The sequence below is a fragment of the Arachis ipaensis genome, chromosome B07, assembly GCF_000816755.2.
Source record: "Arachis ipaensis cultivar K30076 chromosome B07, Araip1.1, whole genome shotgun sequence".
Classification (NCBI taxonomy): Eukaryota; Viridiplantae; Streptophyta; class Magnoliopsida; order Fabales; family Fabaceae; genus Arachis; species Arachis ipaensis.
This window is the reverse complement of record NC_029791.2, coordinates 25146358-25157096: the sequence shown is the minus strand read 5'-3', so window position 1 is coordinate 25157096 and position 10739 is coordinate 25146358.

Here is a 10739-nt window from a genome sequence, read left to right as displayed (position 1 = left end):
AATAATATTAAGAATAAGATTATTGAAAATATTAAAAAAATACGATGTAAAAAAAAAATACTAAATTAACATTTTTACGTTAATATTTAAAATTTAAAAAAATGTAACATATTTGATTAAATACTCTTATATATATAATTTATATTTCTTATTTTTAATATAAAATATATTTTACTAATTTTTATATGTTATTTTTATTTTAATAAATAAATATTAATTTTATTATAAAATTAATTAATAAGATTATTCAAATATCTAAATTAAAATGATAGGATAATATAAAAAAATTATTTAAATTGATATCTATTTTAGTAATTTTTTAAATAATGTAATCCAAACAATATTTATTTTATAATTCATTTTGATATAAAGATGGTCAAACATAAATCACTTTAATACAAATTTATTTTTCATCAAAATTAAGTTTGCAAAATCAAATTTACAAATTTATTTTTCATCAAAATTAAATTTACAAAATCAATTAAATTTATAAATGGTAATCTAAACACACAGTTATTGGTTCAAAACTTTTGCACTCCTTAGATGCTTGTAAGATAGAAGTTAAAAATATATGATAGACCTGGTGTCAAATTCAACTGCTAAGAGCAATTTGTTTTTAACTTCAAAATGAGGAGTGATCAATATCTAATTAGTAGTATGGTCGTTCAAGTTGTGGAGATGGAATACTTTTTTTTTCAAGTGAAGAGCTATCTACATATTTTTTAAATTGAGTTGGATGATAGGTTCAGAAGACTCTAACCAAATTGAATAATTGAAATTTGTAAAATTCTAATCGTCATAAAATAATAGTTTGGCCTTTTTTTGACAAGTGTTCTAATCCGATAAACTACTTCACTTATTACCTATATATTTTTTTGGGTGACTAAATAGAAAAGAAAGAAAAAAAAAGACACAAAATCAAATTAATTGGCTAGGGTCATATCTAAATCTATTAAATGTTGAAACTCACTCCATGGTTGGCTCAAATTCGAGTGAATGTCCGCGACAGAAGCAGCTGCTTTAGCCATACAATCTGCAACACTATTTGCAGGCCTCTGAATTAAAAGAATAAAGACTCTCCAATTCCAATTCATAACCTCATGTATATGCTTTGCCAAATCCTATTCTAGAATATCCTTACCAAACATTCTTTGGTTTACTAAGAAAAGAACTTTTAAATAGTCTCACAAAATTCACTCTCTTAAACAAGAAGTAAATATCTCCAAATTGCATACAATTCAGTAAAAAGAACACTGCACACTTCAACTTTCCCAATACATACTTATTACCTATATTTAAAAGTACAGTCTAAAATATATTTTAATAATAAAATGTTTTGTATATTTTATTTAAATTTAGACTCTCAAACTCAACTTTGATACCCTTACCCTTAATACCTCTCTCATGTGAAATATGAAAACCATATTATAATTTGTATTAATTTAGTTAGATAACATAGAGTCAGCTCTTAGAATAATTTTATTTTTTTTTCATTTGTTCAATTCATAAAGTGTAAAACATTCTGTTAAGACCATAATGCTTTTAAGTTTTTTTTTTAAGTATTTCACATCTTTCAAAACAGCATAAATATTAAAATATTTTCAATGCCAAAAAAATATTAAAACACTCTTACAATTACACATTATATTTGCAACTTGTAATTTTTATAATATTTTTCTAAAAAAGGGTGCCGAGCCCTCCAAACCCTTTGTGTATCCATTCATAATTAAAGCACCCTTTAACAAAACCTAAAAAAATATAAAAGCAAGTAAATTAGGCTCATTTTTTTCTATATAAAAACAATAATAATGTAATGTAATGAAATGGATGGATGAACAAAAATTTTATTATTATGGTGTCAGTATAAATCGTAACTTACGTTTTATCATTTTCAATCGTTTTTTATTTTTTTGTTCATCAAAATAATAAAACGCAGCTTCCGTTTTATTATTTTCATATTTTATTTTTTTTGAAACAATAAAACGTAACTTGCGTTTTTTGGATGTCAAATTTTTTTAAAGGATGCAAAATACAAGTTACGTTTTTAAGGTGTTAGAAAATTTTTTTAAAAAGCTTAAAAAGCAGGTTACGTTTTTTTTAAAAGAAAAAATATTTTAATAAAAAATGTGTCTATATATTTTTGGAGACTATGATAATGGTTGACATTGGTGTCGACGATATTGAAGAAGTCATGCTTGTTGTCTGGGTACTCTTTTGTATTCCTATATACTCTGGAGACGATGATAATAGTTACCATTGTTGTGAAGCTTAAGTATTTGGGGAATTAAAATTTAAAAATAGTGTTTAGAAAAATAATAATTTTTTATTTTATTTTAGTGAAAAAACCTCTATATATGTCATAGTTGTGAATTTTTTTTACAGTTACTTGTATAAAAAAAAATCGAGTTAGGTGAAGTTAAAATGATGGAAGATGTTAGGAGATTATACCAAACACACAACTCTCCCGTAATTATTGCAATTTTTGCTTTTTCTGTTTTACAAAAAACATAACTTACATTTTTCAGGTTATTGAGTATGGCAGATTTATATTTGTGGATTACATGCCATGTACGCCATGTACCAATAATACTGTATATTACCATTTTTTTTCAATAATAAATTAATTTCTGGTAAAATTAAGTAGTTATAATATTTTTAGAATATTCGCTAAATATACTCTGAAAGATTTATACAAGTATTACGTATTATTTCTCTAAAGAGCTGGTGATGAGGATTGGGAGTTTGGGACTTCGAATCCTGTGGACAAACATTAGATTACACGTCTTCCTTTAATTACATCAAACATAGCATTACCAATAATTACTTTCGAGAAAAAGAGACAATCTTTTCTTCTTATGTTCTTAATTATAATTCAATTGGTAGTGGGGTATACGTATAGGATATAATAATGAGCTAATCTATTAGCTATGTGTTCCTCTTGCATTTTTATAGTTTTGTTAATGAAACTTGCCATGAAGTTTAAGTAAACTGGTTTTGTTAATGAATATGTTAAAGGTATTTATTATTACTATTTAAAAATGAATTTTCATATGAGAAATTAAAATTTAAGGATTTCAATACATTCAATGTATCATGTATCATTAAGATGAGAACGTTTTGGGAATTAAACGACTTTCACTTTTATTTTTTAACATTATTTACTTTAAAGAGTAAATATTTAAATTGGTCTTTAAAAGATTATTCGATCTCTAAATTGATACCTGAAAGATTAAATTAATCAAAATTGTCCTTAAAATATTTAAAATTAATCACGTTAGTCTTTTCGTCCATTTTGTCACTAACGACAATTAAATTTTGCTGACGTGACACGTTAATTTTTTTTTTGTTAGGATTCAAGCCCGCAGACAGGTCTAAACCATTAGAAAACTGGAGCCCAACCCAACCCGACCCAGCGATCACATACTCTCCTCCTCCTCTACGCATCTCAGCCTCCATGCCGATTCCAACAACTGCTGCCTCCATCAGTTGCAGCCTCCTCAGTGATTCAAATAATATTACTGTGCATTTGACTGTTCTTTCATTTCATCAGTAAATGCCTCAACTTCACCAACACTATAATTGTTAAGGACCATATTCACATCCATGTCACCATGATCATCAATATCATTCTTTGAGCTATTCACCTTGCTCTCCTTCCTTGCCCCCAACTTCAAACACAACAATACCATCCCAATTGTGATGAAAACTACTATTCTTGTAAGCACCATCATCCTCACCACCACCATGAGCACCACCACCATCAACACTATCACCAAGGACAGAGAGGTCAACCCTGTCACAACCCACGCACCTTATTTGCTTGCAAGAGAAGAGAATCTCAACAATACGGTTCCTTCTCAGCCTGAACTTCTTGGGACAATCAGAAGCTGCCACCATGATCGCATGGTCAATTATCTCAAATATGTCAGAAGAAGATGAACAAGACCTGAAGTAACTCCTTGAATAATCCAATGACTTTAAGATGCTCATTCCCAATCAAACCCTCTGAGAGACCTCAATCCAGATCCCAGCAATAAGAAAAGCTAAAAAATGGAATCACCCACGGATCAAAATTTGATTTTTTTTCTCATGGAGTAGGTAGATAGCACCAATGTCAACAATAATATACAGTTCTTTTCAACGCTTCTCAGAAACCACAAGAAAGCTTTCTATTATTCTTGTTGATGTTGTTCTTGATCCTTGAGTCCTGTAAATGGTGAATTTTCTGGTGAGCAAGGATTTTATTTAACAACAATGAACACTCAAAGTTTGTAAATTTATTAACTTAATGGCGGTGTGCCCTTGATTTAATTGCAGTGCGACGGCATGGTGGAGTTTCAGGTAGAAGACAAAGATGCTTCTGAATGTGGGAGGAAGAAAGAAATCCTATTTCTTGCTAAGTTTGGGTTTGGTTTGATGCAGGTAGGATCCGTCGGGTTAGGTTGTCAAGCTAACATGCCATGTTAACAAAATTTAACGTCGTTAGTGACAGAATAGATGGAAGGACTAACGTGATTAATTTTAAATCTTTTGAGGACGATTTTGATTAATTTAATCTTTCAGGGATCAATTTGGAGATCGGGTAATCTTTTAGGAACTAATTTAACTATTTACTCTTACTTTAAATATTTTATGTGTTAGAAACGAGGAGAAATTGAAGAAAGTATCATGTATTATTGAGTGAATCACAATAATATAATACACAAGGGTATATATGGGTGCTAGGAGAATTAAAATAATAAGAGTGTAATATCCTATAATAAATATACATATATATTAAATAATTCTAATTGATACTAATTGATTTAATTGATGATATTTGATCTTAATTATACTCTAATATCCTCTCTCAAACTCAAATAGGAGCTAAGGATACTATCTTGAGTTTGGATAATAGAGTCCGAAAACGAGTAGGATGATGGACTTTTGTCAAGATATCAACAGTCTGATCTAGAGTCCCAACAGCTACGAGACGAACAACATCAATAAGAAAACGTTGCCGGATGAAGTGACAATCAATCTCAATGTGTTTGGTGCGCTCATGAAAGAAATCATTATGGACAATCTGAATAGCACTTCGGTTGTCATATAAACATCAATGGGGATGATTGAATGGCACCTAAGTTTTTGAGAAGCCAACAAATTGAGATAACTTCAGCAGTGCTGTCAGTGAGAGCACGATATTCAGCTTCAGTGCTTGATCAAGCAGTGAACGTTTACTTCTTGACCTGCCAGAAAATGAGAGAGACAAAAAAACAAACAGTAACCAGTAGTAGAACAACGCTCTATGGGATCATCAGCCCAATGAATATCTAAGTACGCTTGAAGGGTTAAAGATGAGTGGACAGTAAAATGAAGGCCATGAAACAAAGTGCCTTTGATGTAGCAAAGGATGAGAAGAACTATCACATAATTAGTAGTGCGAGGAGTTGACAAGAACTGGCTAACAAAATGGTGGATAGGCAATGTCTGGTCATGTGATAGTGAAGTAAACGAGACATCTAACTAACTGTCAATAAAGAGTAGGATTATTCAGAAATGTGCCATCCATAGGAGTAAACCAAGCGTTAGACTCAAGAAGAGTAGACTTAATGTGAGTATCTGTATAATAATAGCTCAAGCAAGAAGATCAGAAGCATACTTAACTTAGGAGAGATAGATACCGTCATCATTGAATATTACCTCAAGACCAAGAAAATAACTCGGATAGCTAAGATATTTCATCTCAAAAGTGTGATGAAGGCCATGAAGGGATGCTTTAAGATCAGTAATACCATCAACATCATCTCCAGTAATGATCATGTTATTAACATACAATAGTAGAAGAATAACCCCACGTTTATTTTTATGAATAGAGAGAACATTCTCATTAGGGTTGCAAGTGAAACCAAGATTGCATATAGTAGTGCTAAATTTGTCAAACTATTCACGAGGAGCTTGCTTAAGACTATATAGTGCCTTACGAAGAAGACAAATTTTGCTAGATGCATAAAGATATCCCGGGGGTGGTTTTATATAAACCTTCTTTTTCAAATCCCCATTTTGAAATATATTCCTCACATCCATCTGATTGAGAAACTATTTTTTGACCGCAGCAATGGCAAGGAGAGAGCGAACAGATGTGAGATGAGAAATAGGAGCAAAAGTCTCTTCATAATCAATACCATACTCTTGCGTACATCCTTGAGCAACCAATCGTGCCTTATAACGGTCAATAGAACCAATAGAACAAGTCTTGATCTTGTATACCCATCTATTACCCACAATTTCTTGATCAGAAAGAAGATCAATTAAGTCCCAAGTGTGTATTTTTTCTAGTGCCTGAATTTTTTCTGCATTGCTTGTTGCCAATTTGGATTTGTGGAGGCTTCTCGGAATGACTTAGGTTCATGGTGATGAAAAATAGTAAAAAAATAATGATAATAAAAATATGAGGATGTTGATTTCTTACTCTAGAAGAACGAGTGGAGGAGGAGGCATAACGACAAAAGCAAGATCATTGTTCGGTCTTGAATCACCGGGAGATGGAGAAGGCGGAAGAGTGATAAGCTCGAAAGGTTGACTTAACACAGAACCTGTATTATCATCACTAGGAAAAAGATCAACATTGGGGTTAGTGAAAAATGGTGACTGAATAGGGGGAATGGATTCAAATGAGGAGAAACTAGAGAACATGTGATGCTCTCAGAATACAACATGACGAGATATACGAATACATCAAGAAGGATCCCAACAACGATAACCCTTGTGTTTAGTGTCATAACCAAGGAAACAACACATGTGAGCCTGAGGTTCAAGTTTCTTATGTTTATGAGGCTAAAGAAAAATACAACAGACACAACCAAAAATTTGAAGAGAGATGTAATCTGGAGAAGTATGGTAAAGACGTTCAAAGGGAGTAACGTTAGCAAGGACAGAAGAAGGAAGTCTATTGATAACATGGACAACAGTGATAATAGCTTCACCCCAAATACGCTTAGGACACGAAGAAGAAATAAGCATTGCATGACTAGAGTCAAGAATGTGACGATATTTGCGTTCAACTCTTCTATTTTGTTGAGGCATACTGGGGCAAGAAAACTCAGATAAAATATCCTATCCAGCAAGAAAATTTAAAATTTGGAGTCACGATATTTCGTAGCATTATCGCGTCGAAAAACTTTAATGACCTTGAAAATTTGAGTTTTAATCATAGTGGAAAAATTAATATAAATCTGAGGCAGATCATGGCGATTAGTCATCAAATAAATCTAAGTAAAATGGGAATAATCATCAATAAATACCATAACATACCGAGCCCATCCCATAAAAACAGTGAGAGCAGGGCCTCAAACATCAGAGTATATAAGATCAAAAGGAGAGCAAACAAGAGATGAATTATTATGAAAAGATAAAGTTGGTTGTTTTGCAGTTTGACAAGAAATACAATCAAAAGACTCATTATTAACTTGACCTAAAACACCCTTAGACATAGGAGAACATAGTTTTTCTAAGGAGGGCAAGATAGCGATGCCACAAGTGAAGTGTAGATGGTGAAGAAACAGCACGTAGATTAGACATAGAAGAAACATGAAGATTCTCGAGTTCAAACAATCTTCTGACCTTACATCTAGTCCCGAAGATCTATCCCATCCGACGATCTTGCACACGACAACCAGAACTAGAAAATTGACATTAAAACCGAGATTAACAAGTTGACCGATAGAGATAAGATTAAAGTTTAATTTAAAAATAAAATAATTATCGGAGAGATTAAAATTTGAATGTGAAATAAAATCTTTATTTGTTGCATACAAGAGGAAACCATTAGCAGTGTTGACAGAAGGTGAAGTTGTAGTGATAAACAACGACGAGAAAAGATGACGCAAAGGAGACATATGATTAAAGCATCTAGAATCAAAATACCATTTAAAATTACCTAGAGAAGTGGAAAGAGCAGCAGGAGTATTACCAGAAAAGGAGAGAAGTTGCTTAAGAAGAGACTCAACGTTGGATGGAGAGACAGAAGGTGGGTTGAGAAAAGAAGAGTTGGTAGATTCATTAGCAGTAGCAGCAGTAGAAGTAGGCGCATTCTTAGAGTAGTTGGGACAAGAGTGATACTTGTTCTTATCTGGACGTTGTGGGAGAGTAGGACAGGTAGTAATCAAGTGTCCCAAGATCTTACAATAATAGCAAAACAGTTTCGGATAATTGGAACTAATATAATCTTTTTGTTTGTATTTTTGACATTTAATAGAAGGACAATCTGGGTAGAAGTGCCCAGAATTCTTACAATTTCGACAAAATTTATCCTTTCTGTCTGTAGCTGCAAAGACATTTTCACTCTTAGAGCGAGTCAACCCTAAGCGCGTTTCTTCAGGCTTAAGACGAGGAAGGCATCTTCAAGACTAGGTAAGGGATTCTAATGAAGAAGAGAAGCTCTAACCAGTTCATAGTCAACAGTGAGTGCCATGAGGAACTATATGAGACGTGTTCGGTTGTGATAATCCTCATATGCCTTAGCATCAGTTGTATCTATAATAAGAGGCTCACAGGAGGTTAATTGATCCCAAATAATTTTTATCTGAGCAAGAAAATAAAAAATTGTTTGTCCATGTTCTTGCTTAAGGCTATGAAACTCCGTTAGCAGTTGATATTAATGAGAGAGGTTATAAATGGTGTAACGTTTTGCCAAATGATCCCGTACCTTTTTAATAGTTTCAAAATTCCCAAAATGTAGATGAATGCCTAGAGTAAAAGTGTGCGAAACCAAGTGATAATCTGGTGATTTTTACTATCCCAATTAGTGGTGTCAATTGAGCCCAAGACTCTAGAGCTAGCCCTAACCCTTTTAAAATAATTTCAGCCCACGGTCCCAAAAATTACAAAAACACATTTTGTAAGCACTGGCTCTAATTAAGTTCTCCAACAAAAGTTAAAACAGGATTGGCCCTACAAGCTTTAATAGTCCTAAAATCAAATTGGTGACCTCCTCCTCCTCACGAAACCTATGCAAAAACTGAAAACCTGCTGAAAACAAATTCGGTGTGCTCCTCCTCCCTGATGTCGCGACACGGTGCTCCTCCTCCATGGATGCCGTGACACGGAGCTACTTTTTCTCCCTGATCCCATGGCGCGGTGCTCGTCCTCCTCCCTATCCCTTTCCATTAACGCCTTTTTTAATTAATTTTCAGATTAAGAAAAATAGCATTGAACCTTTTGAACACAACAATATATATTGGCAGCAGTAATGTAAATATAGAAATTAAATTAACAGCTATGACTTTTTACACTTGTTTAAATTTTCTTCTATTACCTCCATTTTTTTCTTTTTTTCTTCGCTTCCTTTTTTTCTAACCTTGCTTGGTTTCTTAACTTTATTTTATAACGTAATTGACTATTGATTAATTTTAGGACTTAGGGAGAGGACTTCTTAAAAGGAATGATTTAAATAACTGAAGAGTTAATTTTGGTTTGAATAATGAAACTTTATGGTCTCCTCCTCTCACGGTCGTAAATGTTCTTCATATATTTCAATCCATCTTCCAACTTTTACATAATACATCAAATTATTTTGAAGAATATATTTTGAGTGGTGAATTTGCACTTTTATTTTATAGTTTAAACTCTATTGGTGTTTTGATTTTTTACTACAAACATTATTAAAGAACAATGATAAATGTATTTTCTAGTTTATATATAGTTTGATATTTATTTTTTAATTTTATTATATTTTATATATAAAAATGATAAAGGTCTAGAAGAAGCCAATGGCTCTTAATATATTTATTGAAAGAGTAAAAAAAATCAGGATGTGGTGATCTGTGGATTGGTCCTGAGACTTTTGACCCTGTGGACTTTTTCAAAATTTAGCCCTATCGGTTATAGGGCCTTTTGTTCTTTTGGCCCTATAAAATAGGATCCAATCTTTTAATTTCTCCACAAAGTCTTTCTCAACATCCTCCTTGAATTTGGAGGTCCCATCTTTTGATTTTTTATTCATAGTTGGCTTAACAGGATAAACAATGTTACCAGTCACATAGCGCTATAATTTATGCCCTTTAAAAAATCCTCTCATATGCGCATAACTTCAACTCAATGAGCATAGTTGGAGCTATTGAAGATAATAGGAATGGGTTGAAAAATATCTTATTTTTTCATAATAACATACAAAGACGAAAAAAAGGAAAGAAACTGTAAGATCAAAATAAAAATTAAGAAAACGGAAGGCAAAATCAAAAAAATCTCACCAAAAAATTTTAGGATGTGTCCCACTGACTGCCATGTTAGCACAACGTCAACGCCATATCAGCAGATGACACATGGCAACGTCTGAGCGGAGGGAGAAGAGACGTCGATACTGGCTTTTCACGTGGGTCAAGTGAACAAATCGGGTCGGGGAGAGACGCTGGTTGAACGTAGGTCGGTGTAAGGCGCCATTTCTTGACATGCGTGACTATTCTAGGCAGTTGATCTAACGGTATTGAAAGCGTTTAAAGGGAGAAAAGCAAGGAAGCGGACAGTGACCTTGAGGCGGCGCGTCTAGTAGTTCCAGCGACTCTTTAAATTCGTAACGACAAGTAGAGTTGGGAAAGGATCGAAAACAAGGACAAAGGAGACTACTTGAAAAAGAAAAATAAAAGGTTATAAACTAAGTTTTATGGAGAAAAAAAAACCTATACTCTTAATATAATGTTAGAAACGAAAGGAAAAATTGAAGGAAACATTGTGTATTATTGAATGAATCACAATGATACAAT